General features: G+C 46.3%; 5 non-coding genes and 2 pseudogenes across 5 annotated transcripts; all 7 read right to left on the bottom strand.

Moving 5' to 3' along the window:
* Nucleotides 1-329: 329 nt before the first annotated feature.
* On the bottom strand, nt 330-501 carry LOC143713777 (U2 spliceosomal RNA; annotated as a pseudogene).
* Nucleotides 502-7101: 6600 nt separating this feature from the next.
* Nucleotides 7102-7265, bottom strand: LOC143713613 (U1 spliceosomal RNA). The gene has a single exon (XR_013195169.1). It is a non-coding gene; the product is annotated as a U1 spliceosomal RNA (small nuclear RNA).
* A 434-nt stretch (nt 7266-7699) lies between these two features.
* LOC143713697 (U2 spliceosomal RNA) lies at nt 7700-7890 on the bottom strand. The gene has a single exon (XR_013195246.1). It is a non-coding gene; the product is annotated as a U2 spliceosomal RNA (small nuclear RNA).
* A 9896-nt stretch (nt 7891-17786) lies between these two features.
* Nucleotides 17787-17951, bottom strand: LOC143713655 (U1 spliceosomal RNA). The gene has a single exon (XR_013195209.1). It is a non-coding gene; the product is annotated as a U1 spliceosomal RNA (small nuclear RNA).
* A 434-nt stretch (nt 17952-18385) lies between these two features.
* Nucleotides 18386-18576, bottom strand: LOC143713716 (U2 spliceosomal RNA). Its single transcript, XR_013195267.1, has one exon. It is a non-coding gene; the product is annotated as a U2 spliceosomal RNA (small nuclear RNA).
* Nucleotides 18577-19704: 1128 nt separating this feature from the next.
* LOC143713612 (U1 spliceosomal RNA) lies at nt 19705-19868 on the bottom strand. The gene has a single exon (XR_013195168.1). It is a non-coding gene; the product is annotated as a U1 spliceosomal RNA (small nuclear RNA).
* A 434-nt stretch (nt 19869-20302) lies between these two features.
* On the bottom strand, nt 20303-20477 carry LOC143713785 (U2 spliceosomal RNA; annotated as a pseudogene).
* Between the last annotated feature and the right edge of the window lie 4884 nt (nt 20478-25361).

The raw sequence follows: 25361 nt of genomic DNA, 5'->3' as shown, positions 1-25361 counted from the left end.
AAAACTCCAAGAGATAAGAGAGAGACATCAAAAACCTGCAGAGTCGGGCTCTTTTGCTGTTGTTGTTGTGGATGATGTTGTTTTCATGCTCCGGATCCATGAGCCAAAAATCAATTTCATACGCGGTCACCGGATAGTGGACGAATCAGATGTTAAACGAGATAAGAACAGAGTTGTTGTTTTTTTTTCCCTCTCACACCACCATTACCTGTATAGCATATGATCACCTACAACACCTTTAAAGCACCCATACACAGCAATATACGTTACTTCCATTAACACCTGCTGCCACACAAGACTAAAACATCTCTTTCATTGAACACAGTTTTTGGGGGTGCACCGTTCCCAGAAGTACTGCAATACCGGGTCGATGCGTGGAGTGGACGGAGCAAGCCCCTCTTCCATCTCCCAGTTCCAAAAATCAATTTAATATATGGTGCCCGGGTAGGGCACGTATCAGATATTAAACTGATAAGAACAGATCTTTCGAAAAAAGTTTATTGTCACATTGTTTCATTCCATTCTTTCAATATCCATTTTTTCCATTTAAAATCACATTTTTGCACATATCTTAAAACAACAAAAAGGACATAAGTTACAGTTAAAAATCAGTTATGTTGATGTGTTGTGTAAAAGTCCATGTATGTTGTGTGTTGTTTTAAAGTAAAGGTAAAATGGATTAAAATAAAATAGGAATGCAAATATAAAACAATAAAACAATAAAATATGCCAAATAAAACATCTCTTGTACAGGATCGAGGGTGAGTCCCTATCAAGAATGTCCATTCACTCCAGGTCTCCAGAACAGGCCCCAGACTCCTCGCTTCCAGTGCCCAGCGGAGATCCCCTCTCCTCCGGCCCGCTGGCCCGCTGTTCCCGTAGCCAGAGTGGTGAGGGTGCATCTACGGGCGGCCAGGTACGGTGGCGGCCGGGACCTTCTCCGTGTGACCTCGGCCCCCCCATCCGAATAACGACGTGCGGCCCACCCTGCAGCGTTGATGTTATCCTCTGCTCGCACGCGTGGAGGGGGACCGTCACGCGTTTCCCCACCAGCAGGTTTCTGGTGACCCAGATGGCATCCTTGATGTGGTTGAGGGTGAGCCAGAGCGAGGCAAACGTTGGTGGTGTCAACTCCTTCAAGCCCTGACCCACCCCCAGGATGGCGAGCTTATAGTCCACCTGGGCCCCACCCGCTGGCAGGCACGGGAAAAACAGGGGGCCTGTCTTGGCCCACAGGTCCCGCGCAGCGCCGCACTCCCAGAGCAGATGTTGAACGGTCTCCGGGGAACCACATCCGGACCGTGGGCAGGTGGAGTTTTTGGCCATGCCTCTGGAGTGCATGACCGCCCTGACCGGGAGGATCTCATGAGCCACCATCCACGACAGGTCCTTAAGCCTGTTCTGGAGAGCTGGGTGGGCTGCGTTCCTCCAAACGTCTTTGGCCTCACCTAGTGTGAGGCCTGGAACTGGACTCACCGATTCTCGATCCTGTACAAGAGAGACGAGAGACTTGTGATTAGTTAAAACAGTGGCATCATTTGTTTCTAAAAGATATTTCTTTAAAAAATTCTTAATAAAACTATGCTCTTTTGACAAATTAAAAGACACTGGACTTTTAAGATCAATGGGTAAAATTTTCAAACTTCTTAGGTATGACCCCATCCAGAATCGGGTCATGGCTGCTGTCTTGTGTTCTCTGGATGGGGTCAGTGCATACTGGATATGGAGGGCGGCAAAGCGGCTGCCTAAAAACAGGTGGGGGTCTGGGAGGCCTTTCCCGCCATTCTCTTTTTTCTTTTTAACCACCTCCCTCTTGATTCGTTCCCACTTGGACCCCCACAGGAAATAAAATACCGCCCTCTCCAACTTGGCCAGGAATCGTCTTGGGGGACTAAAAACAGAACAGACAAGTAAAATTAGTGGTAAAATCACTGCTTTAAAAATTAAAATCTTGCCTTCTAACGTCAGTTGTCTTAGTCCCCAAAAGCCCAGTCTTTGTCTGACTTTCCCTAACATGTCAGTCCAGTTTCCTGGTCCTCCACCCTCCCTGTCAAATTTTACTCCTAAAATTTTCAAATCCTTTTCTTTAAAATCCAAATCTAGTCCTCCTGTGTCCACGTCGCCCCACGGCCCGAAGAGCAGGGCCTCGGACTTACTCCTGTTAAGCTTGGCGCCCGAGGCCCGACCGTACCAGTCAGTCAAGTCCATTGCTCTTCGTACTGATAAAAAGTCAGTCGCTAAAAGGGTCACGTCATCCATATATAAAACGCAGGTCGCCGTCAGTCCACCAGTTCCTGGGATATCTAGTCCTTTAATCCATTTATCCCTTCTCAAGATCTGTGCCAGTGGCTCAATACAAGCCACATACAGAAGGGGAAATAAAGGACACCCCTGACGGACACCGCTGTGGATATTTACAGCTTTGGAAAGATGCCCATTTGCAAGAAATTTGCTGCTTAAGCCCTCATACAGCAGTCCCACCCAAGCTATAAACCTCTCTGGAAACCCCATTTTTTGCAGTACCTGAAGGAGGTACTGGTGCGAGACCCGATCAAAAGCTTTTTCAAAGTCTAAATTTAGGACTACAAGCCTAATGTTTCTGTCTCTCGCATAACAGATGGCGTCTCTGATCAGTACCAGGCTGTCCGTGATCTTCCTGCCGGGCACAGCGCAAGCTTGATCCAGGTGGATTACGTCCTCTAAAACAGTCGACATGCGTGTAGCTAAAATCTTACTAAAAAGTTTACAATCATAATTTAAAAGAGTGATTGGTCGCCAGTTTCTCAAGTCAGTCTTGTCTCCTTTTTTGTACAGTAATGTAACTATCCCTACTCTAAAGCTGTCTGGAAGTCTGTCAAGAGTCTCAAATTCTTTAAAAACTGTAAGTAAGTCATGTGCTAAAATGTCCCAGAAAGTCAGATAAAACTCAAAGGGGAGTCCGTCCATGCCCGGGGACTTCCCCTTCTTAAAACCCTTTAAAGCTTTTTCCAATTCTAAAAGATTAAAATCCTGGGATAAAAGCACATCTGGACTCTTAACTTTTTTATCTAAAAACCCTAAAACTTCCTCTAAGATGCCATTGTGTACCTCTTTAGTGCCGTATAAATTACTGTAAAAACTTTCAATTTCCCCTAAAATCAGGTCAGTTGTATTTATTTCCCCCCCTCTAAAAGTTTTTAAAATATTGATCGACCCTCCCCGAGCTATTGTCTTTTTAAAAAAATACCTGGTACACTTCTCTCCTTCCTCTAACTCCCTTTCTCTACATCTTAAAATGACACCTTTGCTCTTTGTTTCAGACAGATCTGACATTTCTTTCTTTACTTCTTTTATTTCATTTGTAAAATCCAATCCATTGTTTAAAAGGTTAAAATATCTCTGCAGTCTTTTTTGCAACCCCATCATGCGTCTTTTTTCTTTATTCTTTTTTTCCTTTCCAATTTGTTTAAAAAACAGTCCTGTCCTTTGTTTCACCATCTCCCACCACTGTGCACGTGAGTCGTAAAAGTCCTGGAGGGTCTGCCATTGGCTGAACTGCTCCCTATACTCACTAACCAGTTCCTCGTCCTCTAATAGGGAACAGTTCAGCTTCCACAGCCCTCTCCCTGCAGTCACACCCGTGGGGAGTGAAAGAGTGCAAGACAGCATCATATGGTCGGAAAAAAAGAGGGGGGTCAATGTAGCATCGGTCGGCGGGAGGTCCCTGGTAAAAATATAGTCAATTCGAGAGGCTCTGGCACCGTCACCACTGAACCAGGTGAAGCCTTCCTCTCTTTGATGCATTGTTTTAAAACAGTCAACTAACTTAAAATCTTTGACTATATTTTGTAATAAAACCGATGTCTTGTCGACCTTAAAATCCTCTCCTACCCTCCTTCTGTCCTTTTTTGATAATACACAATTAAAATCCCCTGCTACCACTAGGGGAGCCCTGCCTAGCATGTGGGGTTGCAAGTCTTCTAAAAGCTCATACCTGTTATTTTTTTCAGTAAAACCATACATATTTAAAATGTTAAGATCCTTACCTAAAAAAGTCAGATTTGCTAAAATTGCCCGCCCGTCCCTCACCACAGTGCTGCCCTTCACCAAAAGGTTGGGATTTTTTATTAAAATAGCAACACCGTCATTTTTGTTAAAATTGGACCCACTCCAAATGGAAAATCCTGGGGTCCAAATCTCCTCCTACTTCCTGTAATTTGTTAAAAAGGGCAAACCACATTCTTGCAATAAAAACACATCTGACTTAAAAGTTTTTAAAAAGGATAACACACTCTGTGCTCGCAAAGTACACCTCACACTTCTCACATTGATTGTAGAGATAGGGAGGGCCATGAGCAGTATGGTTAAAAATACAAGCATTAATAGAAGGATAAAACCAAAAGACTGCAGAAAGTTACATTAAAATCATGTTATGTCATGTAGCACTTGCTTCTCCTTTTCCCCAGAAAAACTGGGATCAGGAGGGCAAATGCTCGCCGCCTCAGAGTCCACAGAGAGAACCTCTTGTGGCTCCTTCGGTGACGATGTTCTAAGCTTAACGTGCAAAAAGGAGACTTCATTGGGAGATTCTGCGGGCCACATACGGTCTAGATCTAACGAAGAGGAACTATCTAGCCGATGCGATGCCCGCAGCCTTTTCTCCTCTGTTTGAAGCAGAGGAGATCTCGCAGACCTTTTTTGCACCTGAGCATTGGGGAGTGAACCCTCGGATTCACCCCCACTATCCACAACACTAACCTCCGATACGGTGTAGAGTGAGGAAGCCGTTGCATCCTCCTCCTCCTCCTCCATTTTGTTTTCACTTCTCTCTTGTTGGGGAACGGCTTCCTCACTCTGTTCGCTGTTAAAACTTGACTCCGCCCCTGTGGCCGCCCCACTTCCTTCCTCCTGCCCACTCCCTGAGGCTGGCTGGGAAATAGAATTTCCCGCCAAAACCTCAGGGACCGCCTCCTCCTTCCTTTGCTCTTTTGTTTGTTCCACATGTGGGGCGGCCATTTTGTTGCCTTTCAGTTTGTTGGCAAAACTTTTAGGGCAATCTCTGTAGAGATGGGATGACTCCCCACAGAGGTTGCACCGCCTGCCATTGGTACACTCTTCAAAAGTATGACCAATTTCTCTGCATTTCCCACATATCATTTCCTGGCATGCTTCAGCTAAGTGCCCAAACTTTCCACATTTTCTACATAATTTGGGCATACCCTGGTAGTGAATGTAGCCTCTGTTCTCACCCAACACAATCATAGAAGGCAGATGCTTCAGGCCCTGGTAGCCCCCAGCGTCTTCCCATTGTTTAATGGGAATTCGCCAGGAGCATGTCCAAATACCATCCTCATCTAAAACCTTGACTGGCTGGCTTCGAACTGTGCAAAATCTGCCCAGCCAGACACAAATGTCCTCCCCAGTCACTGTCTCATTAAACATTCTAACAATCACAGTTTTAAGTGTGTTGTCAGAGAGCTTTTCAACAGTAAACATGGACAGCTGGGATTTAGCTACTTCAAATCTGTGCCAGAAATCATTCAGGTGGGAAACCGCTCTAAAACTAACATCAAATCCTTTGTTCAGGGGCAGAGTCACGATGCAATTCAGATCATCAGGTTTAAAATTTAGAGTTTTTTGGATCAGCTTCCTGGAGAAGTCAAGACGTGACATCCCCAGGAGCATCCCCTCAACTTCTTTGAATAAAAAACGCACGCTGTGGTGCCTCCTCATGCCGGCACGGGCAGCCGACATGGTGGAGACACCAACAGCCTAAAACTTTAAAAAACAATAAATAAATAAATAATAAATAAATAGATAAAAAGGTCTTACCTTAAAACAGAACCGGAATAAAAGCAGCTGGATCAATGTACCTCTCAAAAGTTTGGGGCTCAAGTCACTGAAGGACCCAAGCCGGAAAAACCTCCAAGAGGCGATCGCTGTCTCTACCCTAGGACCAGACACTTGATCTTAGCCAAAAGGCCGAGAAGCGATGACACAATGACGCAGAGGCGGGGGAGCCGTCAAAGGCCACGCCCACCTGGGCCGTGGCGAGAGGGTCTAAAGGTCGCCAACAAACAAGCTCAGCTCACAGCAATACAAGCTCAGCTTGACTGTTGACACCGAAAATGGATCACAGCAGAGCGCACAACACGACACTTTGGAGTGCAACCTGGGATTTTGGACCAACAAACATTCTGCCCTAAAAGTAAGCGGGCAGACATAAGCGTACGTCGTAGAGACTTGAAACTCTTGAGGGATGGTAGTACCCGCCCGGTCTACAACATCACCAAGGCTCGGCCCAATCGGCCCCAAGGTGGCGCTGCAGCGATCAGAAGTACGAAATGCCTCATAACTCCTGAACCGTCCGTCGCAGACCCAAGTGTCTTACATCACCGGAATCCTTGGCTCGGGCCGAACAAGACGCAGGCCTCGGATTCGATGGTTGCGCTGGCGAGATTTTCGGGTATTTGGGATTTTGTGAAAAAGCTACTTTTGCACACTAGTCCTAGGTCTTTCGCCCGATCTGACCCAAACCGGTGCAGAAAGATTCCCTGGAGTCTGATTGCCGACAGCGATGGGGAAAAAAGTCGGAATTTCGATTCACGTTGGCGACGGGACGCCAAAACGTTGGGAGTGGGCGAGGCGGGCTTTACTTAAATGGCCATAACTCTCCAACGGAATGAGACAATTACACCCAAGTCGGTACACCTGTGCACGGGCTCAGCCTGTGCTCAGGTGAAAAGGGATGTGGCGACTGGCCACTTGGTGGCGCTGTAAACAGTAAAAACAACAACATGAATACGGCCATAGGCGACTGTATGTCAGGTGATTTTTCACACATGCACAAGGTATTCATACCACATGATAGAACTCCTCATTCGGAACAACTTTGCTTCTAGGACCACTGCTGCCAATAAAAGCGCTGGTTGAATAATGGAGATTATTTGAAGAATGATGAAAAAAAAAACTAAAAAACAGCCCTACTTTTGCAGACTGGTCCTAGGTTGAGAGTTTTACATCTCTCGATCAACCACTGCAGTTCAATTCTCTGGACTTCCTAGGTCGTTAACTACCAGAAGAAGAGGAACTAGAACAATCTGCTCTTTTAACCAGTGTGTCCAGGGGAGAGCGCGAACGCAGTCCCCCACTACCATAAATTATGCAGTCGAGATTCCCACATTTGGGGAATTCGCAGGGGTCAGCACAACCGGAGTGCAATGGCCGAGCCTCGCCCTGGGTGAACCACCTTCCTGATCATGGTGTCTCCCCTGCCAGGTAAGTATGAATTCCCAGGCCTCCTGTCAGAGGCACCGTGTCCCTCTCCGCAATCCTCACCAACGGTCGGACAATCAAACACACACCTGATTCAACTCATCAGCTCATTCGTAAAAACTCCAAGAGATAAGAGAGAGACATCAAAAACCTGCAGAGTCGGGCTCTTTTGCTGTTGTTGTTGTGGATGATGTTGTTTTCATGCTCCGGATCCATGAGCCAAAAATCAATTTCATACGCGGCCACCGGATAGTGGACGAATCAGATGTTAAACGAGATAAGAACAGAGTTGTTGTTTTTTTTTCCCTCTCACACCACCATTACCTGTATAGCATATGATCACCTACAACACCTTTAAAGCACCCATACACAGCAATATACGTTACTTCCATTAACACCTGCTGCCACACAAGACTAAAACATCTCTTTCATTGAACACAGTTTTTGGGGGTGCACCGTTCCCAGAAGTACTGCAATACCGGGTCGATGCGTGGAGTGGACGGAGCAAGCCCCTCTTCCATCTCCCAGTTCCAAAAATCAATTTAATATATGGTGCCCGGGTAGGGCACGTATCAGATATTAAACTGATAAGAACAGATACTACACTTGATCTTAGCCAAAAGGCCGAGAAGCGATGACACAATGACGCAGAGGCGGGGGAGCCGTCAAAGGCCACGCCCACCTGGGCTGTGGCGAGAGGGTCTAAAGGTCGCCAACAAACAAGCTCAGCTCACAGCAATACAAGCTCAGCTTGACTGTTGACACCGAAAATGGATCACAGCAGAGCGCACAACACGACACTTTGGAGTGCAACCTGGGATTTTGGACCAACAAACATTCTGCCCTAAAAGTGAGCGGGCAGACCAAAGCGTACGTCGTAGAGACTTGAAACTCTTGAGGGATGGTAGTACCCGCCCGGTCTACAACATCACCAAGGCTCGGCCCAATCGGCCCCAAGGTGGCGCTGCAGCGATCAGAAGTACGAAATGCCTCGTAACTCCTGAACCGTCCGTCGCAGACCCAAGTGTCTTACATCACCGGAATCCTTGGCTCGGGCCGAACAAGACGCAGGCCTCGGATTCGATGGTTGCGCTGGCGAGATTTTCGGGTATTTGGGATTTTGTGAAAAAGCTACTTTTGCACACTAGTCCTAGGTCTTTCGCCCGATCTGACCCAAACCGGTGCAGAAAGATTCCCTGGAGTCTGATTGCCGACAGCGATGGGGAAAAAAGTCGGAATTTCGATTCACGTTGGCGACGGGACGCCAAAACGTTGGGAGTGGGCGAGGCGGGCTTTACTTAAATGGCCATAACTCTCCAACGGAATGAGACAATTACACCCAAGTCGGTACACCTGTGCACGGGCTCAGCCTGTGCTCAGGTGAAAAGGGATGTGGCGACTGGCCACTTGGTGGCGCTGTAAACAGTAAAAACAACAACATGAATACGGCCATAGGCGACTGTATGTCAGGTGATTTTTCACACATGCACAAGGTATTCATACCACATGATAGAACTCCTCATTCGGAACAACTTTGCTTCTAGGACCACTGCTGCCAATAAAAGCGCTGGTTGAATAATGGAGATTATTTGAAGAATGATGAAAAAAAAAACTAAAAAACAGCCCTACTTTTGCAGACTGGTCCTAGGTTGAGAGTTTTACATCTCTCGATCAACCACTGCAGTTCAATTCTCTGGACTTCCTAGGTCGTTAACTACCAGAAGAAGAGGAACTCGAACAATCTGCTCTTTTAACCAGTGTGTCCAGGGGAGAGCGCGAACGCAGTCCCCCACTACCATAAATTATGCAGTCGAGATTCCCACATTTGGGGAATTCGCAGACGTTCTCTCTAGCGAAGTGCAATGTCTACGTTGAACGTAGACAGTTACGGCCCCTCATTGGCCCAGAGTCTACGTTCACTGTAGACTCTAGGCCAATCAGAGAGCCGATCTGTCTACGTTCAGCCGGCGAACCGTTATTGGCTCAGAGTCTACGTTCACTGTAGACTCTAGGCCAATCAGAGAGCCGAACTGTCTACGTTCAGCCGCGAGCGTAGACTTTCAATCAGAGCGAACAGGTGATGGAGATCGGAATAAACCTTTTCAGAATTTGAAGGTAAGTGACAATGATATATTATCGTGTAAAAAATGATAAATATGATTGTATTATGTGTCAAAGTACAAGCCAAACGTGACGCATGACTATACTTAACTGTTTATTACGTGATGTGTGAGAACGCTAGCATTACCGTTTCATTCAATCTATAATTATGTTAGATTGAAGTCTTTGATTGTATTACTTTGTTATTCATTATATATGTTAGATTGCTGTCTTCGATTGTATTGCTTACTACTGAATTTCCATATATGAACGATTAGCTCACACAAGGTAAACAATAATAAACGCCTGCAAACGATTACACATTTAAGAATATGTTTACGATCTGCTGATCCTTGATGCTTATAAAATATCACGTGAAAAGTTAAGGTGAACTACATTATATTGGGCATTCAAGGTAAGCATGATGTCATCAATTTTGGGGGGTTTATATGTGTGAATGTTTACATACACTTAGTTATTGTGAACAGGTTATGTGTATACAATTGTGGAGGACCATTAATCAAATGATCACAGTATGATTAGATTTAGTATTCATCTCTAAGGCTGTGTGGAGGACCATTATCTTTTTGACTTACTATTTAATGTATCCAACGTCATTTTCCACAATTGTATACACATCACCTGGTCACAATAACTAAGGTTATGTAAACATTCACACATATGAGCCCCAACAATTGATGACATCATGCTATGGGGTTTATATGTGTGAATGTTTACATACACTTAGTTATTGTGAACAGGTTATGTGTATACAATTGTGGAGGACCATTAATCAAATGATCACAGTATGATTAGATTTAGTTTTCATCTCTAAGGCTGTGTGGAGGACCATTATCTTTTTGACTCAAATGATCACAGTATGATTAGATTTAGTAGTCATCTCTAAGGCTGTGTTAAGGTCAACACTTTTAAGGTCTGCCCACTGAATGTATACCATACCATGTAAGGTTCCCTCAATCAGACTAAATTTGGAAGACTTGCAGCATCAGATAGACACTGGGGTAGGTGAGATGTTGAAAACATTACCTTTCTGGAGTTTTTATAACACTTTGAGTATACTGTTTTTTATTTATTTTTAGACAATTGACCAGACATGGACCCCTTATTGTGTATCCTCGACAAAAGTGTGCCAAAGGAAAGGCAACAATGCCTTCTTAAGGCAACAAAGGAGGCCAAGGCGTATAAACCGTGCCAAACTACGGACGACGGCGACCTGAGGGATGAAAAGAAGGCTTATAACAAAGGTAATACCTTGGGATGTTTTTTCCACCTTATGATTCCAACGCAGTCATGATAACCTACTGTTGTGCACTAGAGAATATGTGCTTGCGTGTTATCAAGGGCCGAACAATTTCTGTTTTCAGCTAAAGAGAGATGCCGGCTGGTCACGTCCACTCCAACGGAGGTGCAGTGTTTGGGTCAGCTAATAATCACGTTTGGGAAATACAACGGGAAAAATTTCAAATGGCTGGTGGAAAACGACGTTGGATACATTAAATAGTAAGCATGTTGCACTAGACAGAATCCAACTATGTTCAGTATGTTTTTCATAAATTAATTATGCTTTGTCACATTTTAGTGTCCTTGATCGCCACGTCAAAGAAAGCCTGCATCCTGATAAAAGAGCCATCAATGACCGGTGGATAAAGGACTACCTCCTGAGGTATGCGCAGCTGCTTCCACAGGTCTCCTGCCACCTCGAGATGAACGTGGACAGGGCCATTTACGGGCAGGGGCGGTTCAGGTCGTTCACGTTCATCGAGATGTGGCAGTGGTACAGTCTGCACAAGCTGCTTCAGGCTGTCCCGCAATCTGGGACCGACTACGAGCGAAAGATGGCTCAGGAGGCGTACTGCTCTGTGCGGCATTGGCTGGTGATGAATGAGGAGGACATCACCACCAAATCCCTGAAGCGCTTCAGGCAGTACATTCTCGATAGAGAGGTAGGTTAAGGTGACTTTTAAACAGCCGTGATTGTTACTACACATGCTATGTTGACAAACTTCAAGAGCACAAAGCTGTAATTCACAGAAGCCTTCATCTGATGCCACTCCTGCTGCCGCCACTTCCAGCTCTTCAAGAAGAGAACCTGAAAGAGCTTTATCGCCAGGTATGTTTTGCACATACAATGAATTTGTTTTGGTGACAGAAGCTTCTACAGCACAAACAGAATAACAGTGACAGGACACAGATAATACAAATAATAAAACTAGAATTAGTATGCAACAATGAAAAACATTTATTACAAAAAAGAAATACACAAAATACAAAAATGTTTTTTTTTAAAGAAAATATACAAAAAAGTAGACAACAGATGGTATGTACAGGTATGCATGTACAAATGCAAGGGAATGTAAATAAAAATAATGTAAATTAGAAGTGTGGTGTGTTAAATCAAGGTTTAATAAATCAAGGTTCCCCAGCAGCAGCTGACACCTCCCACTCGTCGTGGTCCGATGACGTTCTGGACGACTCCGTCTTGGTGGATGCCCTCGACACCTTCGAGAGCCAAGAGGTGCCCATGTCCACCAGCCAGCCAGCAACTGCAGAGCGTCCCGAGCAGTCTCCTCTGTCTACCCGCAAGAAGGCAAAGCACAAGAAGCAGCATTAGGCCATGCTGTACTCGCTTCACTCCACCAGGAAGGCTGCCTCTAATGTGCGTCCCGAGCAGCAGATGCTCCTCCCGTCCTCAGCGCCTGGTCAGTCACCCTCTGATGCTCGCCCCAAGGAACTGCCGTCGACCTCCAACAGCCAGCCTGCGCCTGCCACCCCTTTGCCGCAGAGTGACTCTCCTGTAAGTGTAAAATCATAACATGCACAAGCAATGTTAATGCATTTCAGAAAGTCCCTAACTAAATGTTGAATGTTGTATGTCTTGTGTCTTGCAGGTGGAGCTGGAAGGCTGGGTGCGGCTGTGGGAAGACTCCCATGGCATCCCGTCAGCAGACATCCCCTGGCTGAAGGAGGACAGCGAGAGAGGCCTCTTTACGCCTGTCCAAATCTACAAGGACATCAAGGGCGTCATTAGAAGGCGGCGCGTCCTGAAGTCAGACAGGATGTTGTTTTATCCCCCCGAGCCACCCGGCTTCGTTAGCAGCGGCATCCCCACTCCACAGGCCTTTTTCCGAGGCCGTTTTTTCTTCTGGCGCCCCATCGGAGTGTGGCGGTGCTCCCTGAAGTGTCCGCGTGGAGATAAGTGCCCTGGGGCCGGAGGCAACACACATCTCTCCAAGTCTGGTTACCATACCCGGGTAAGGCTCAGTCTCTTCAGACCTTTGTTTAGAGTAATACATACATAATCATTGACTACTTAACACACATGAATTCTGACTGAGGCATCATGTACCTATTTATTTTTGTTTTTTAAGAGGGGGCACAGTGTCCACAACACACAGAAACATGTGCTCGCACTTACACCATCGGCCTCCTGCCATCCTCCTATATGACTGCTAACTACAGTAACATAAGTAGAAGATAAATTATTAGATAATAGTCATCCATGCATGAAAAAGTCCCATTTGTTTTCATGAGTAAATGCTTTGGGAATTTTAAACAATTAAATATTTTTGTTACAGCATTTACTAACTTTCTTACAGCATTTACTAACTTTCTTAATGTTATTTACAATTTTCTATTGTTATTGTTAGTTTATGATGCAATAATAATGTTAATATGTATCATGTTATTCTTGAAATACATTTTTAATTTATCAATAATTGTCAATCAAAATGTTAATCTGAAATGTTAATCAAAATGTTGCTGAAAATGAAATGTCCATCAACATGAATTTTAAACTCCTGAGACATTATTATTATTATTATTTTTAATCAAAGCATTCACATTTTACATTCACAATGTAAAATGCTACAAACATTATAATGCTCTGATTTATAGCCTTGAAACCCGCAATATACAAGACGTCTCTGAATGCTGCTCTGTGACTGATGTGTGATCTCGCTCGCTCTCTCTCTCATCCTCTCTCCGATGTGTGTTTTAGGTACGTCACATCTGTGACGTGTCCGGTTGGTACACCATGGCAACAGAGGTGGTCTCCTGTGGACCGTGCCTCAAGGCTGCCAGGGGTGGAGCGAGTGGTCCCATGGGTCGGTGGCTGGCCTGGGACGATGTAATATTGCAGCAGCTGAGCGAGGCTCATCGGGCCATGTTTCCGGCCGTGCTGACCGCAAAGCGTGGGGTGGACAAAACAGTAGTTCGCCTCCTGCGTGACCGCACGGAGGGAAACACCATGATCAAGGTGTGGCGGCAGGTGCAGGAGAACCACATGGAGGACTACCATCAAAGGAAGGATCTCTACACCACGCTCCTCATGGCCTTGGTGGAACCCGGAGGAATCGTCTCTGCGTTGGGCCACGGGGAGTTCCAGGCGGCACCTCTACCCAGAGAGCTACCCTGCGCGCGGCTCCTGCGGCACGCCTTCCTCCTGGCAGAGGCGGACAACGTACAGGACTACCGGAGCCAGATCCTCTCCACGTTCGGCACAGTCCTGAAAATGGATTCCACAAAGAAGGCAAGTGTGTTGACATACAAGTACTCAAAGGGAAACGCAACATTATGCAAAACTAAACTAAACTGTTTTGTATTTGTTTGTTTGTTTTGTTGTAGGTGGTGAAGAAATTGTCTGGGGAGGGCAAGGGCTCGGCCGAGTGGTTCACCAGCATCGGCAACGAGTACTCACAGATCGTGTCTTTTGTCCTCACCTGCGAGGAGTCTGTAGAGAAGCTGGGTCCCATGTGCCGTGGCGTGGTGGAGCGGTTTCGGCTCGCCAATCAACCGGCACCCAAGATCCTGTATATCGACCGGGGATGCTGCAAGGCACAGGGTCCGACGGCCCTGGAGACGCTCTTCCAGCCTTGGGTGGATGACGGGATGGTGATGAGGCTGGATATTTTCCATTGGATTCACCGCTTTGATGCTGCTCTGCGTACCGAGGCCCACTCTAAGTACGCCGCCTTCAAGTCTGCGCTGGTCGGGGCAGTGTTGGCCTACAACCGTGAGGACCTCCAGCTCCTCATCACGGCTGTCAGGGCCAGAGACCCGGCCATAATGGAGGTGGTGACGGACGAGGATGTTGTCCGGCGTTACATCTCCCGGGACCAGCTCCAGCATCATGTACGGCGTCTCACCCTCGGTGCCCAGGAGACATTTCGTCTTGTCCACCTGGTAATTGAAGAGCTCAAGGGTCCAGCAGGGCTCGACGAGAGCGGGGTCAGCCTCTTCAAGTCCCCTGGTAAGAAAAAACACCTCACGCACACACACAATATGTGCAAAATGACAAGAGCTCATCATGCATGTCTGTGGATTTTTGTGTTTACAGCAGCAATTGATGAGATGTGGGCCAGCCAGCAGCGACACCTGGAATGCATCCAAGACCCACCAGGCATGGCCATGTATCGGGTTGCCCGCACCACGACCATCAACGGTGTGGACCTCCCGTATTATAAGGGCCTGCGTGGGAGCAACAGCCTGGAGGGGTTCCACAAGTCGCTGCCCCATATGATTCCAGGTAATCTAAGGGAGAAAAATACTTGTTTAACAGCAAACAACACGTGTCCCTTTTGTATCATTCTGATAATACCTGTTGTTGTGATGTTCAGGTCCCCACTGTGCGGCACGCCCTTACCAGGTCTACCTCATCAGTGGGATCGCCAGGTGGAACTCCGACCGCAGCTCGGACGCCGTGTTTGGGGGCAGAGGCCGGCACAACAGAGTATACTCTGCACCGCTCATTGACCGCCTCAACTCCCGCTGCCAGCAGCTGTTTGGTGAGACGGTGGAAGAGAACTTCAGGGCCCCGGCCGCCATCCAGTCAGACGAGCTGCTTGGCCTTGAATATCTTTTCAGCCAAAGCACGGGGGAGGCCTTCTCTCTTGAGGGCATTGTCAATGACGGTCCTGGGCCGGAGGAGGAGGTCATTCAGCCTGGGCAGGCTGACTCAGACGACGAAGCAGACGAGGCGTACCAAAGCGACGAGGACCATCCTGCTGTCCAGCCCCACATTACTCTTACCAGCAGTGAGACTGCTACTGTCAACCCTCCTGCCTTTGTGAGTAGAGTACCGACTTGTCTCATAGAAGAGAATACAGTAATCAATGTTGAAAAACAAGATATTGTATGCATTGGAACTTACCTAATTTTCTGTGTGTGTGTGTGTCTCTGTGTATGTTTTACAGGAGGATGTCTGCAGTGACAATCCTCTGCCGGGGTTTCAAAAGCTGGAGGCATTCTGTGCTGCACTGGTAGAGGTCGGCTTGACAGACGAGAAGCTGCTCCTCAACACCGCGCAAAGGAACAGGGTCCTCGAGGCCTGGAATGCGGTTGAGGAGCACGACAAGCAGCCACAAAAGTACCACCAGCTGTACCGCACACATTGGGGAAACACGCTGTACTGCCGTACTAAGAGGGATGACCTTGCTGACGCCGCCTTGGTCCAGAAAGTGAAGATGGCAAAAAGGTATGCGCCAGCACAGCAGGACATCAGCCCGCAGCACAACCGCCTCATGTATGTGCTTGTCAAGCTGCTGTGGCTGCGCTCCCCTAAGGCCTCTCGCTCCAACCCCGAGAAGGCCAGCATCCTCAAGGCCTATGACAGGATCCAGCACCGGGTCTTGGTGGATGACCCAATCCTGTGCAAGGCAGGCATCCCTCTCCCCAAAATAAACACCAAAACAGTGAGGGACTTCATCCGGCAGCAGGAGAGGCTGGTGAACCTTCACGCCACCAGGCAGCCAGCCGTCATCTCCAAGACCACCTCGGTGTCGTCTGAAGAGCTGCCTCCTGCACCGCGCCAGCCTGCCGTCCTCCCTCCACCTGACTACCCTGTGATGGAGTACGTCCCCACGCCCAGCACAGCCGGCACAAAGGTGTTGAAGGGACGGGCCAGCATGCTGGTGACGACGCCACAGCCTCCTCCACAGCTACCTCCTCTGCCACCACTGCCCCTGCCAGTGAGAAGAATCCCCCCCACCTCCACCATCACCAGGCCTGTGCTGCCCCTCGTCTCCCAGTCTGCGGGCCCCTCATCCACGCAACCCATGCCCCCTGCTGGTCAGGCATCCATCCCGGTCACTCCACCTGTACCCATCAGGCCAGCTGTTCAGCCGGCCTCTGGACGGAACCCTGTGCTAGGATCGTCGTGGTCTCGATCCACACAGTATAAGAGGAAGCTGGCAGATTATCCCACGGACCTGGGTGTTAAGCTTACGAGGGTGAAGCATATCCCGACCTGCAGGGTGTGCGGGCAAACAATTCAGGGACACAAAAAGTACAAAAAAAAGACATATTGCCCTTCGATAAACCGTTCAGCCTCCAAGGGACTGGAGAACAGAGTATTTAAAAACTATGAACATTTTGTTTCTGTTGTGGACGGATTAGAGGAGTGAACGGCTGGCCCGTTGTAAATAGTGTATATAGTTCTTGTGTACATATATATATATATATATATATATATATATATATATATATGTATATGTATATAGTTCTTGTTTATTGTTCTACGTTCTGTGTGTTCTTGTCTTACAATTGCCCTTTAACACGGCACCTTTGGTTCTCTGCACTGTTGCCCTGTTTCATGCACTAAAAATGCACTATTTCATGTGTTTCATGCACTTTATGAGGTGTTGTTCTGGTATTAAAAGTGCACTTTAACACAGCACCTTTGGTTATCTGCACTTTATGACAGAATTAATTTTTGGATGAACCATTCCTTTAATATGTTCTATTTTATGGTGAAAATTTGTTTTATCATTCAAAAGTGTCATGTGTGCAAGTTACATGTGTATATCTCCACAATGTTTACTTAAAACAATTTTCAATAAAATCAATGTAAACCTTTTGATTGATTATTGTAATGTAATGTGTGTGTGTGTGTGTATATATATATATATTCTTGCATAATATATTCTATTCTATGTAACTAAATAAAATGATCATTTGTTTTATTGTTAAAAAGTGTCCTTTTATTTATATGAATGAGGCAACTTTTGAATAATTACATCAGATCAAACTTTCATCATCATTGTAAAGGAACTACATGCTTATATTAAATAATGAACATCCATAGTAAACTTATGTACATACTTAATTGGTGTGGAAAATTGGGGTACATAGAAAATTATTCATAGTACTAGTTTATATAATCTGTACAATAAAGCAATAACAATGAAACATTAAGTTACTTAATATAATTACTTTAAATTAAATTACTTAATGTAAGATGAATACTCAAGTAAAAGAGAGAGATAGTAGTCAATCACATATAAACAGTATGTTGAAATGCTATTATTAGCCATGAATGAATGGATGATGTCATCATAACAAGTTGTATTGGTGATGTCATTGCTCGGGGATTCCATCATTCACGTGTGGACCTAGGAAGTAAACAGAACGATACCATGTGATCAATCATAGAATGACACCCAATCACGTTTACAATCAATTGCACTCCGGTACTGCGCAAAGCCATTCGCAGGGGTCAGCACAACCGGAGTGCAATGGCCGAGCCTCGCCCTGGGTGAACCACCTTCCTGATCATGGTGTCTCCCCTGCCAGGTAAGTATGAATTCCCAGGCCTCCCGTCAGAGGCACCGTGTCCCTCTCCGCAATCCTCACCAACGGTCGGACAATCAAACACACACCTGATTCAACTCATCAGCTCATTCGTAAAAACTCCAAGAGATAAGAGAGAGACATCAAAAACCTGCAGAGTCGGGCTCTTTTGCTGTTGTTGTTGTGGATGATGTTGTTTTCATGCTCCGGATCCATGAGCCAAAAATCAATTTCATACGCGGTCACCGGATAGTGGACGAATCAGATGTTAAACGAGATAAGAACAGAGTTGTTGTTTTTTTTTCACTCTCACACCACCATTACCTGTATAGCATATGATCACCTACAACACCTTTAAAGCACCCATACACAGCAATATACGTTACTTCCATTAACACCTGCTGCCACACAAGACTAAAACATCTCTTTCATTGAACACAGTTTTTGGGGGTGCACCGTTCCCTGAAGTACTGTAATACCGGGTCGATGCGTGGAGTGGACGGAGCAAGCCCCTCTTCCATCTCCCAGTTCCAAAAATCAATTTAATATATGGTGCCCGGGTAGGGCACGTATCAGATATTAAACTGATAAGAACAGATACTACACATGATCTTAGCCAAAAGGCCGAGAAGCGATGACACAATGACGCAGAGGCGGGGGAGCCGTCAAAGGCCACGCCCACCTGGGCCGTGGCGAGAGGGTCTAAAGGTCGCCAACAAACAAGCTCAGCTCACAGCAATACAAGCTCAGCTTGACTGTTGACACCGAAAATGGATCACAGCAGAGCGCACAACACGACACTTTGGAGTGCAACCTGGGATTTTGGACCAACAAACATTCTGCCCTAAAAGTGAGCGGGCAGACCAAAGCGTACGTCGTAGAGACTTGAAACTCTTGAGGGATGGTAGTACCCGCCCGGTCTACAACATCACCAAGGCTCGGCCCAATCGGCCCCAAGGTGGCGCTGCAGCGATCAGAAGTACGAAATGCCTCGTAACTCCTGAACCGTCCGTCGCAGACCCAAGTGTCTTACATCACCGGAATCCTTGGCTCGGGCCGAACAAGACGCAGGCCTCGGATTCGATGGTTGCGCTGGCGAGATTTTCGGGTATTTGGGATTTTGTGAAAAAGCTACTTTTGCACGCTAGTCCTAGGTCTTTCGCCCGATCTGACCCAAACCGGTGCAGAAAGATTCCCTGGAGTCTGATTGCCGACAGCGATGGGGAAAAAAGTCGGAATTTCGATTCACGTTGGCGACGGGACGCCAAAACGTTGGGAGTGGGCGAGGCGGGCTTTACTTAAATGGCCATAACTCTCCAACGGAATGAGACAATTACACCCAAGTCGGTACACCTGTGCACGGGCTCAGCCTGTGCTCAGGTGAAAAGGGATGTGGCGACTGGCCACTTGGTGGCGCTGTAAACAGTAAAAACAACAACATGAATACGGCCATAGGCGACTGTATGTCAGGTGATTTTTCACACATGCACAAGGTATTCATACCACATGATAGAACTCCTCATTCGGAACAACTTTGCTTCTAGGACCACTGCTGCCAATAAAAGCGCTGGTTGAATAATGGAGATTATTTGAAGAATGATGAAAAAAAAAACTAAAAAACAGCCCTACTTTTGCAGACTGGTCCTAGGTTGAGAGTTTTACATCTCTCGATCAACCACTGCAGTTCAATTCTCTGGACTTCCTAGGTCGTTAACTACCAGAAGAAGAGGAACTCGAACAATCTGCTCTTTTAACCAGTGTGTCCAGGGGAGAGCGCGAACGCAGTCCCCCACTACCATAAATTATGCAGTCGAGATTCCCACATTTGGGGAATTCGCAGGGGTCAGCACAACCGGAGTGCAATGGCCGAGCCTCGCCCTGGGTGAACCACCTTCCTGATCATGGTGTCTCCCCTGCCAGGTAAGTATGAATTCCCAGGCCTCCCGTCAGAGGCACCGTGTCCCTCTCCGCAATCCTCACCAACGGTCGGACAATCAAACACACACCTGATTCAACTCATCAGCTCATTCGTAAAAACTCCAAGAGATAAGAGAGAGACATCAAAAACCTGCAGAGTCGGGCTCTTTTGCTGTTGTTGTTGTGGATGATGTTGTTTTCATGCTCCGGATCCATGAGCCAAAAATCAATTTCATACGCGGTCACCGGATAGTGGACGAATCAGATGTTAAACGAGATAAGAACAGAGTTGTTGTTTTTTTTTCACTCTCACACCACCATTACCTGTATAGCATATGATCACCTACAACACCTTTAAAGCACCCATACACAGCAATATACGTTACTTCCATTAACACCTGCTGCCACACAAGACTAAAACATCTCTTTCATTGAACACAGTTTTTGGGGGTGCACCGTTCCCTGAAGTACTGTAATACCGGGTCGATGCGTGGAGTGGACGGAGCAAGCCCCTCTTCCATCTCCCAGTTCCAAAAATCAATTTAATATATGGTGCCCGGGTAGGGCACGTATCAGATATTAAACTGATAAGAACAGATTTTTTCTTTCGAAAAAGTTTTATTGTCACAAGTTTTCATTCCATGTTTTCCATTTACATTTTTTTTTTTTTTTTTTTTTAATCCAAGTATTTATTTACACATCTTAAAACAACAAAACAAACAAATAAAAGGACACACTTTATAGTTAAAAATCAATTATTGATTGTGTGTTGTGTAACAGTCCATGTATGTTAATATTTGTGTTGTTTTAAAGGAAACGTAAATGGATTAAAATAAATAGGAATAAAACATAAAAACAATAGAACAATAAAACATGCCAAATAAAACATCTCTTGTACAGGATCGAGGGTGAGTCCCTATCAAGATTGTCCATTCACTCCAGGTCTCCAGAACAGGCCCCAGACTCCCCGCTTCTGGTGCCCAGCGGAGATCCCCTCTCCTCCGGCCCGCTGGCCCGCTGTTCCCGTAGCCGGTGTGGTGAGGGTGCATCTACGGGCGGCCAGGGTCGGTGGCGGCCGGGACCTTCTACGTGTGACCCCGGCCCCCCCATCCGAATAACGACGTGCGGCCCACCCTGCAGCGTTGATCTTATTTTCTGCTCGCACGCGTGGAGGGGGACCGTCACGCGTTTCCCCACCAGCAGATTTCTGGTGACCCAGATGGCATCCTTGATCACGTTTAGGGTGAGCCAGAGCGAGGAAAATTTTGGTTGTGTCAGCTCCTTCAAGCCCTGACCCACCCCCAGGATGGCGAGCTTGTAGTCCACCTGGGCCCCACCCGCTGGCAGGCACGGGAAAAACAGGGGGCCGGTCTTGGCCCACAGGTCCCGCGCAGCGCCGCACTCCCAGAGCAGATGTCGAACGGTCTCCGGGGAACCACATCCGGACCGTGGGCAGGTGGAGTTTTTGGCCATGCCTCTGGAGTGCATAACCGCCCTGACCGGGAGGATCTCATGAGCCACCATCCACGACAAGTCTTTAAGCCTGTTCTGGAGAGCTGGGTGGGCTGCGTTCCTCCAAACATCTTTGGCCTCACCTAGTGTGAGGCCTGGAACCGGGCTCACCGATTCTCGATCCTGCACAAGAGAGATAAGAGACTTATGGTTAGTTAAAATGGTGGCATCATTTGTCTCTAAAAGATATTTCTTTAAAAATTTCTTAATAAAACTATGCTCTTTTGACAAATTAAAAGACACAGGACTTTTAAGATCAATGGGTAAAATTTTCAAAGTTCTTAGGTATGACCCCATCCAGAATCGGGTCATGGCTGCTGTCTTGTGTTCTCTGGATGGGGTCAGTGCGTACTGGATGTGGAGGGCGGCAAAGCGGCTGCCTAAAAACAGGTGGGGGTCTGGGAGGCCTTTCCCGCCATTCTCTTTTTTCTTTTTGACGACCTCCCTCTTTAGTCGTTCCCACTTGGACCCCCACAGGAAATAAAATACCGCCCTCTCCAGGTTGGCCAGGAATCGTCTTGGGGGACTAAAAACAGAGCAGACAAGTAAAATCAGTGGTAAAATCACAGCTTTAAAAATTAAAATCTTGCCTTCAAACGTCAATTGTCTCAGTCCCCAAAAGCCCAGTCTTTGCCTGACTTTCCCTAACATGTCAGTCCAGTTTCCTTGTCCTCCACCCTCTCTGTCAAATTTTACACCTAAAATTTTCAAATCATTGTCTTTAAAATCCAAATCTAGTCCAACTGTGTCCACGTTCCCCCACGGCCAGAAGAGCTGGGCCTCGGACTTACTCCTATTGAGCTTGGCGCCCGAGGCCCGACCGTACCAGTCAGTCAAGTCCATTGCTCTTCGTACTGATAAAAGGTCAGTCGCTAAAAGGGTCACGTCATCCATATATAAAACACAGGTCGCCGTCAGTCCACCAGTCCCTGGGATGTCTAGTCCTTTAATCCATTTATCCCTTCTCAAGATTTGTGCCAGTGGCTCAATACAAGCCACATACAGAAGGGGAGATAAAGGACACCCCTGACGGACGCCGCTGTAGAGTTTTACAGCTTTGGATAAATGCCCGTTAACCAAAATTCTGCTAGACAGATCGTTGTACAGCAGTCCCACCCAGGCTATAAACCTCCCAGGAAAACCCATTTTTTCCAGTACCTTAAACAGGAACTGGTGCGAGATACGGTCGAATGCCTTTTCAAAGTCTAAATTTAGGACTACTAGCTGAATGTTTCTGTCTCTCGCAAAACAGATGGCGTCTCTGATCAGTACCAGGCTGTCCGTGATCTTCCTTCCGGGCACGGCGCATGCTTGATCCAAGTGGATTACGTCTGCTAAAACTGTCGACATACGCGTGGCTAAAATTTTGCTAAAAAGTTTGCAGTCAACGTTTAAAAGAGTGATGGGTCGCCAATTCTTTAAGTCAGTCTTGTCGCCTTTCTTATGTAATAGCGTCACTATCCCTATTCTGAAGCTGTCTGGAAGTCTGTTCACATTGTCAAATTCTTTAAAAACAGTCAGTAAGTCATGTGCTAAAATGTCCCCAAAGGTCAAGTAAAATTCAAGTGGTAGTCCGTCTAGTCCTGGGGACTTCCCACGCTTAAAACCTTTCAGAGCTTTTTGTATTTCTAAAATCGTAAAATCCTGTCTTAAAAGTGCACATTGACTCTGGAGCTTTTTGTCTAAAAAATTTAAAACTTCCATTAAGGTATCGTCGTGTACTTGTTTTAGGCCATATAAATCACTATAAAAGTTATCCACCCCTCTTAAAATCTCTTCTGTTTCATTTACCACCCTCCCATCCGATTTCAAAGTTGTCATAGCCCCTCCCCGTGTTATAATTTTTTTTAAAAAATATCTTGTACACTTTTCCCCTTCTTCAATATCTTGTTCTCTACTCCTTAAAATGACACCTTTACTTTGAATTTGGGCTAAAACTGACATTTCTTGTTTTACTTCTTTAATTTCTTCACTAAAATCAAACCCAATTTTTAAAAGATTAAAATACCTCTGTAGTCGTTTTTGCAACCCCATCATGCGTCTCTTTTCTTTTTTCTTTTTCTCCTTTCCTATTTTCTTAAAAAACTGTCTCGTCCGTTCCTTTACCATTTCCCACCACTGTGCACGTGAATCATAAAAGTCTTGGAGGGTCTGCCATCGGCTGAACTGCTCCCTGTACTCACTAAATACTTCCTCATCCTCCAACAGGGAGCAGTTCAACTTCCACAGCCCTCCTCCTACTGTCACACCAGAGGCCAGTGAAAGGGTGCAGGATAGCATCATGTGATCAGAAAAAAAGAGGGGGGATAATGTAGCATCGGTTGGCAAGCAGTCCCGTGTAAAAATGTAGTCAATGCGAGAGGCTCTGGTGCCATCACCACTGAACCAGGTGAAGCCCTCCTCTCTCTGATGCATTTTTTTAAAGCAGTCGACTAAATTAAAATCTCTGACTAAATTTTGCAATAAAACCGATGTTTTGTCAAATTTAAAACCTTCTACCCTCTTCCTATCTTTCGGAGTTAAGACACAGTTAAAATCCCCTGCCACCACCAAAGGGGCCCTCCCTAACATGTGGGGCTGCAGGTCTTCTAAAAGCTCATATCTTTCATTCTTATCATTAAAACCATACACATTAAGAACATTAAAATCCTTATCTAAAAAAGTCAAGTTTGCTAAAATTGCTCGCCCATCCCTTACCACCGTGCTGCCCTTCACCAAGATGTTTGGATTGTTGATTAAAATAGCAACACCGTCATTTTTGTTAAAATTGGACCCACTCCAGATAGAATGTCCAGGGGTCCAAAGCTCCTCCCACTTTCTGTAATTGGATAAAAAGGGCAAAGCACATTCTTGCAATAAAAACACATCTGACTTACAGGATTTTAAAAAGGATAAAACGCTCTGTGCTCGTATATCACTTCTCACACTTCTCACATTTATTGTAGAGATTGTGAGGGCCATGAGCAGTATAGTTAAAATGATATGAACTTTTAAAAGAACACTAATAAAAGACATACAGAGGCGTCTTTAAAATTATGTTATTTCTTGTTCCTCATGCCTCTCCCTTCTCCCATGGGGGCTGGGTTCAGGAGGGCAAGAGGTTGACACTTCCGAAGCCACAGAGCTGAACTCTTGCGACTCTTTCGGTGTCGATGTTCTTAGCTTAAAATGCAGAAAGGAAACTTCATTAGGGGATTCTGAGGGCCACATGCGGTCTGGATCCTCCGGGGAGAAACTATCCAGCCCTTGTGTAGCCCTCATTCTTTTCTCCACTACTACACACAACGGAGATCCCGCAGTTCTCTTCTGCACTTGAGCATTTGGGAGTGAAAGGTCAGTTTCACTCCCACTGGAGGGCATACTCACCTCCGAGACGGTGTTGAGGGAGGAAACCGTTTCATCCTCTCCGTCTTCTGTTTCCTTTCCTTTATCTTGTCCGGGAGTGGTTTCCTCCCCCTGTTCGGTTTCAAGCTGTGACTCCGCCCCTGTGGCCGCCCCACTTCCTTTTTCCTGACAAATCCCTGAGGCTGGCTGGGAATTTGAAATTCCCGCCAAAATCTCAGGGACCACCTCCTTCTCTCTTTGTTCTTTTGTTTGTTCCACATGTGGGGCGGCCATTTTGTTCCCTTTCAATTTGTTGGCAAAACTTTTAGGGCAATCTCTGTAGAGATGGTCAGTTTCACCACAAAGATTACACCTTCTGCCAATGGTACATTCTTCAAAGATGTGACCAATTCCTCTACACTTCCCACATGTTAATTCCTTGCATGCATCAGCTAAATGCCCCATCCTCCCACACTTCCTGCACAGTTTGGGCATTCCTTGGTAGTGAATGTAGCCCCTGTTCTCTCCCAACACAATCATTGAAGGCAGATGCTTCAGGCCCTGGTAGCCCCCGGCGTCCTGCCATTGTTTAATGGGAATTCGCCAGGAGCAATTCCAGATACCATCTTCATCTAACACTTTGATTGGTTGACCCCGAACAGTGCAAA

This window comes from Siphateles boraxobius, unplaced genomic scaffold, assembly GCF_051911475.1.
Source record: "Siphateles boraxobius isolate OS27281-9 unplaced genomic scaffold, OSU_SipBor_1 52, whole genome shotgun sequence".
Classification (NCBI taxonomy): Eukaryota; Metazoa; Chordata; class Actinopteri; order Cypriniformes; family Leuciscidae; genus Siphateles; species Siphateles boraxobius.
Note: the sequence above shows the minus strand (reverse complement) of the source record. Positions and strands in the feature narration are given on the sequence as shown.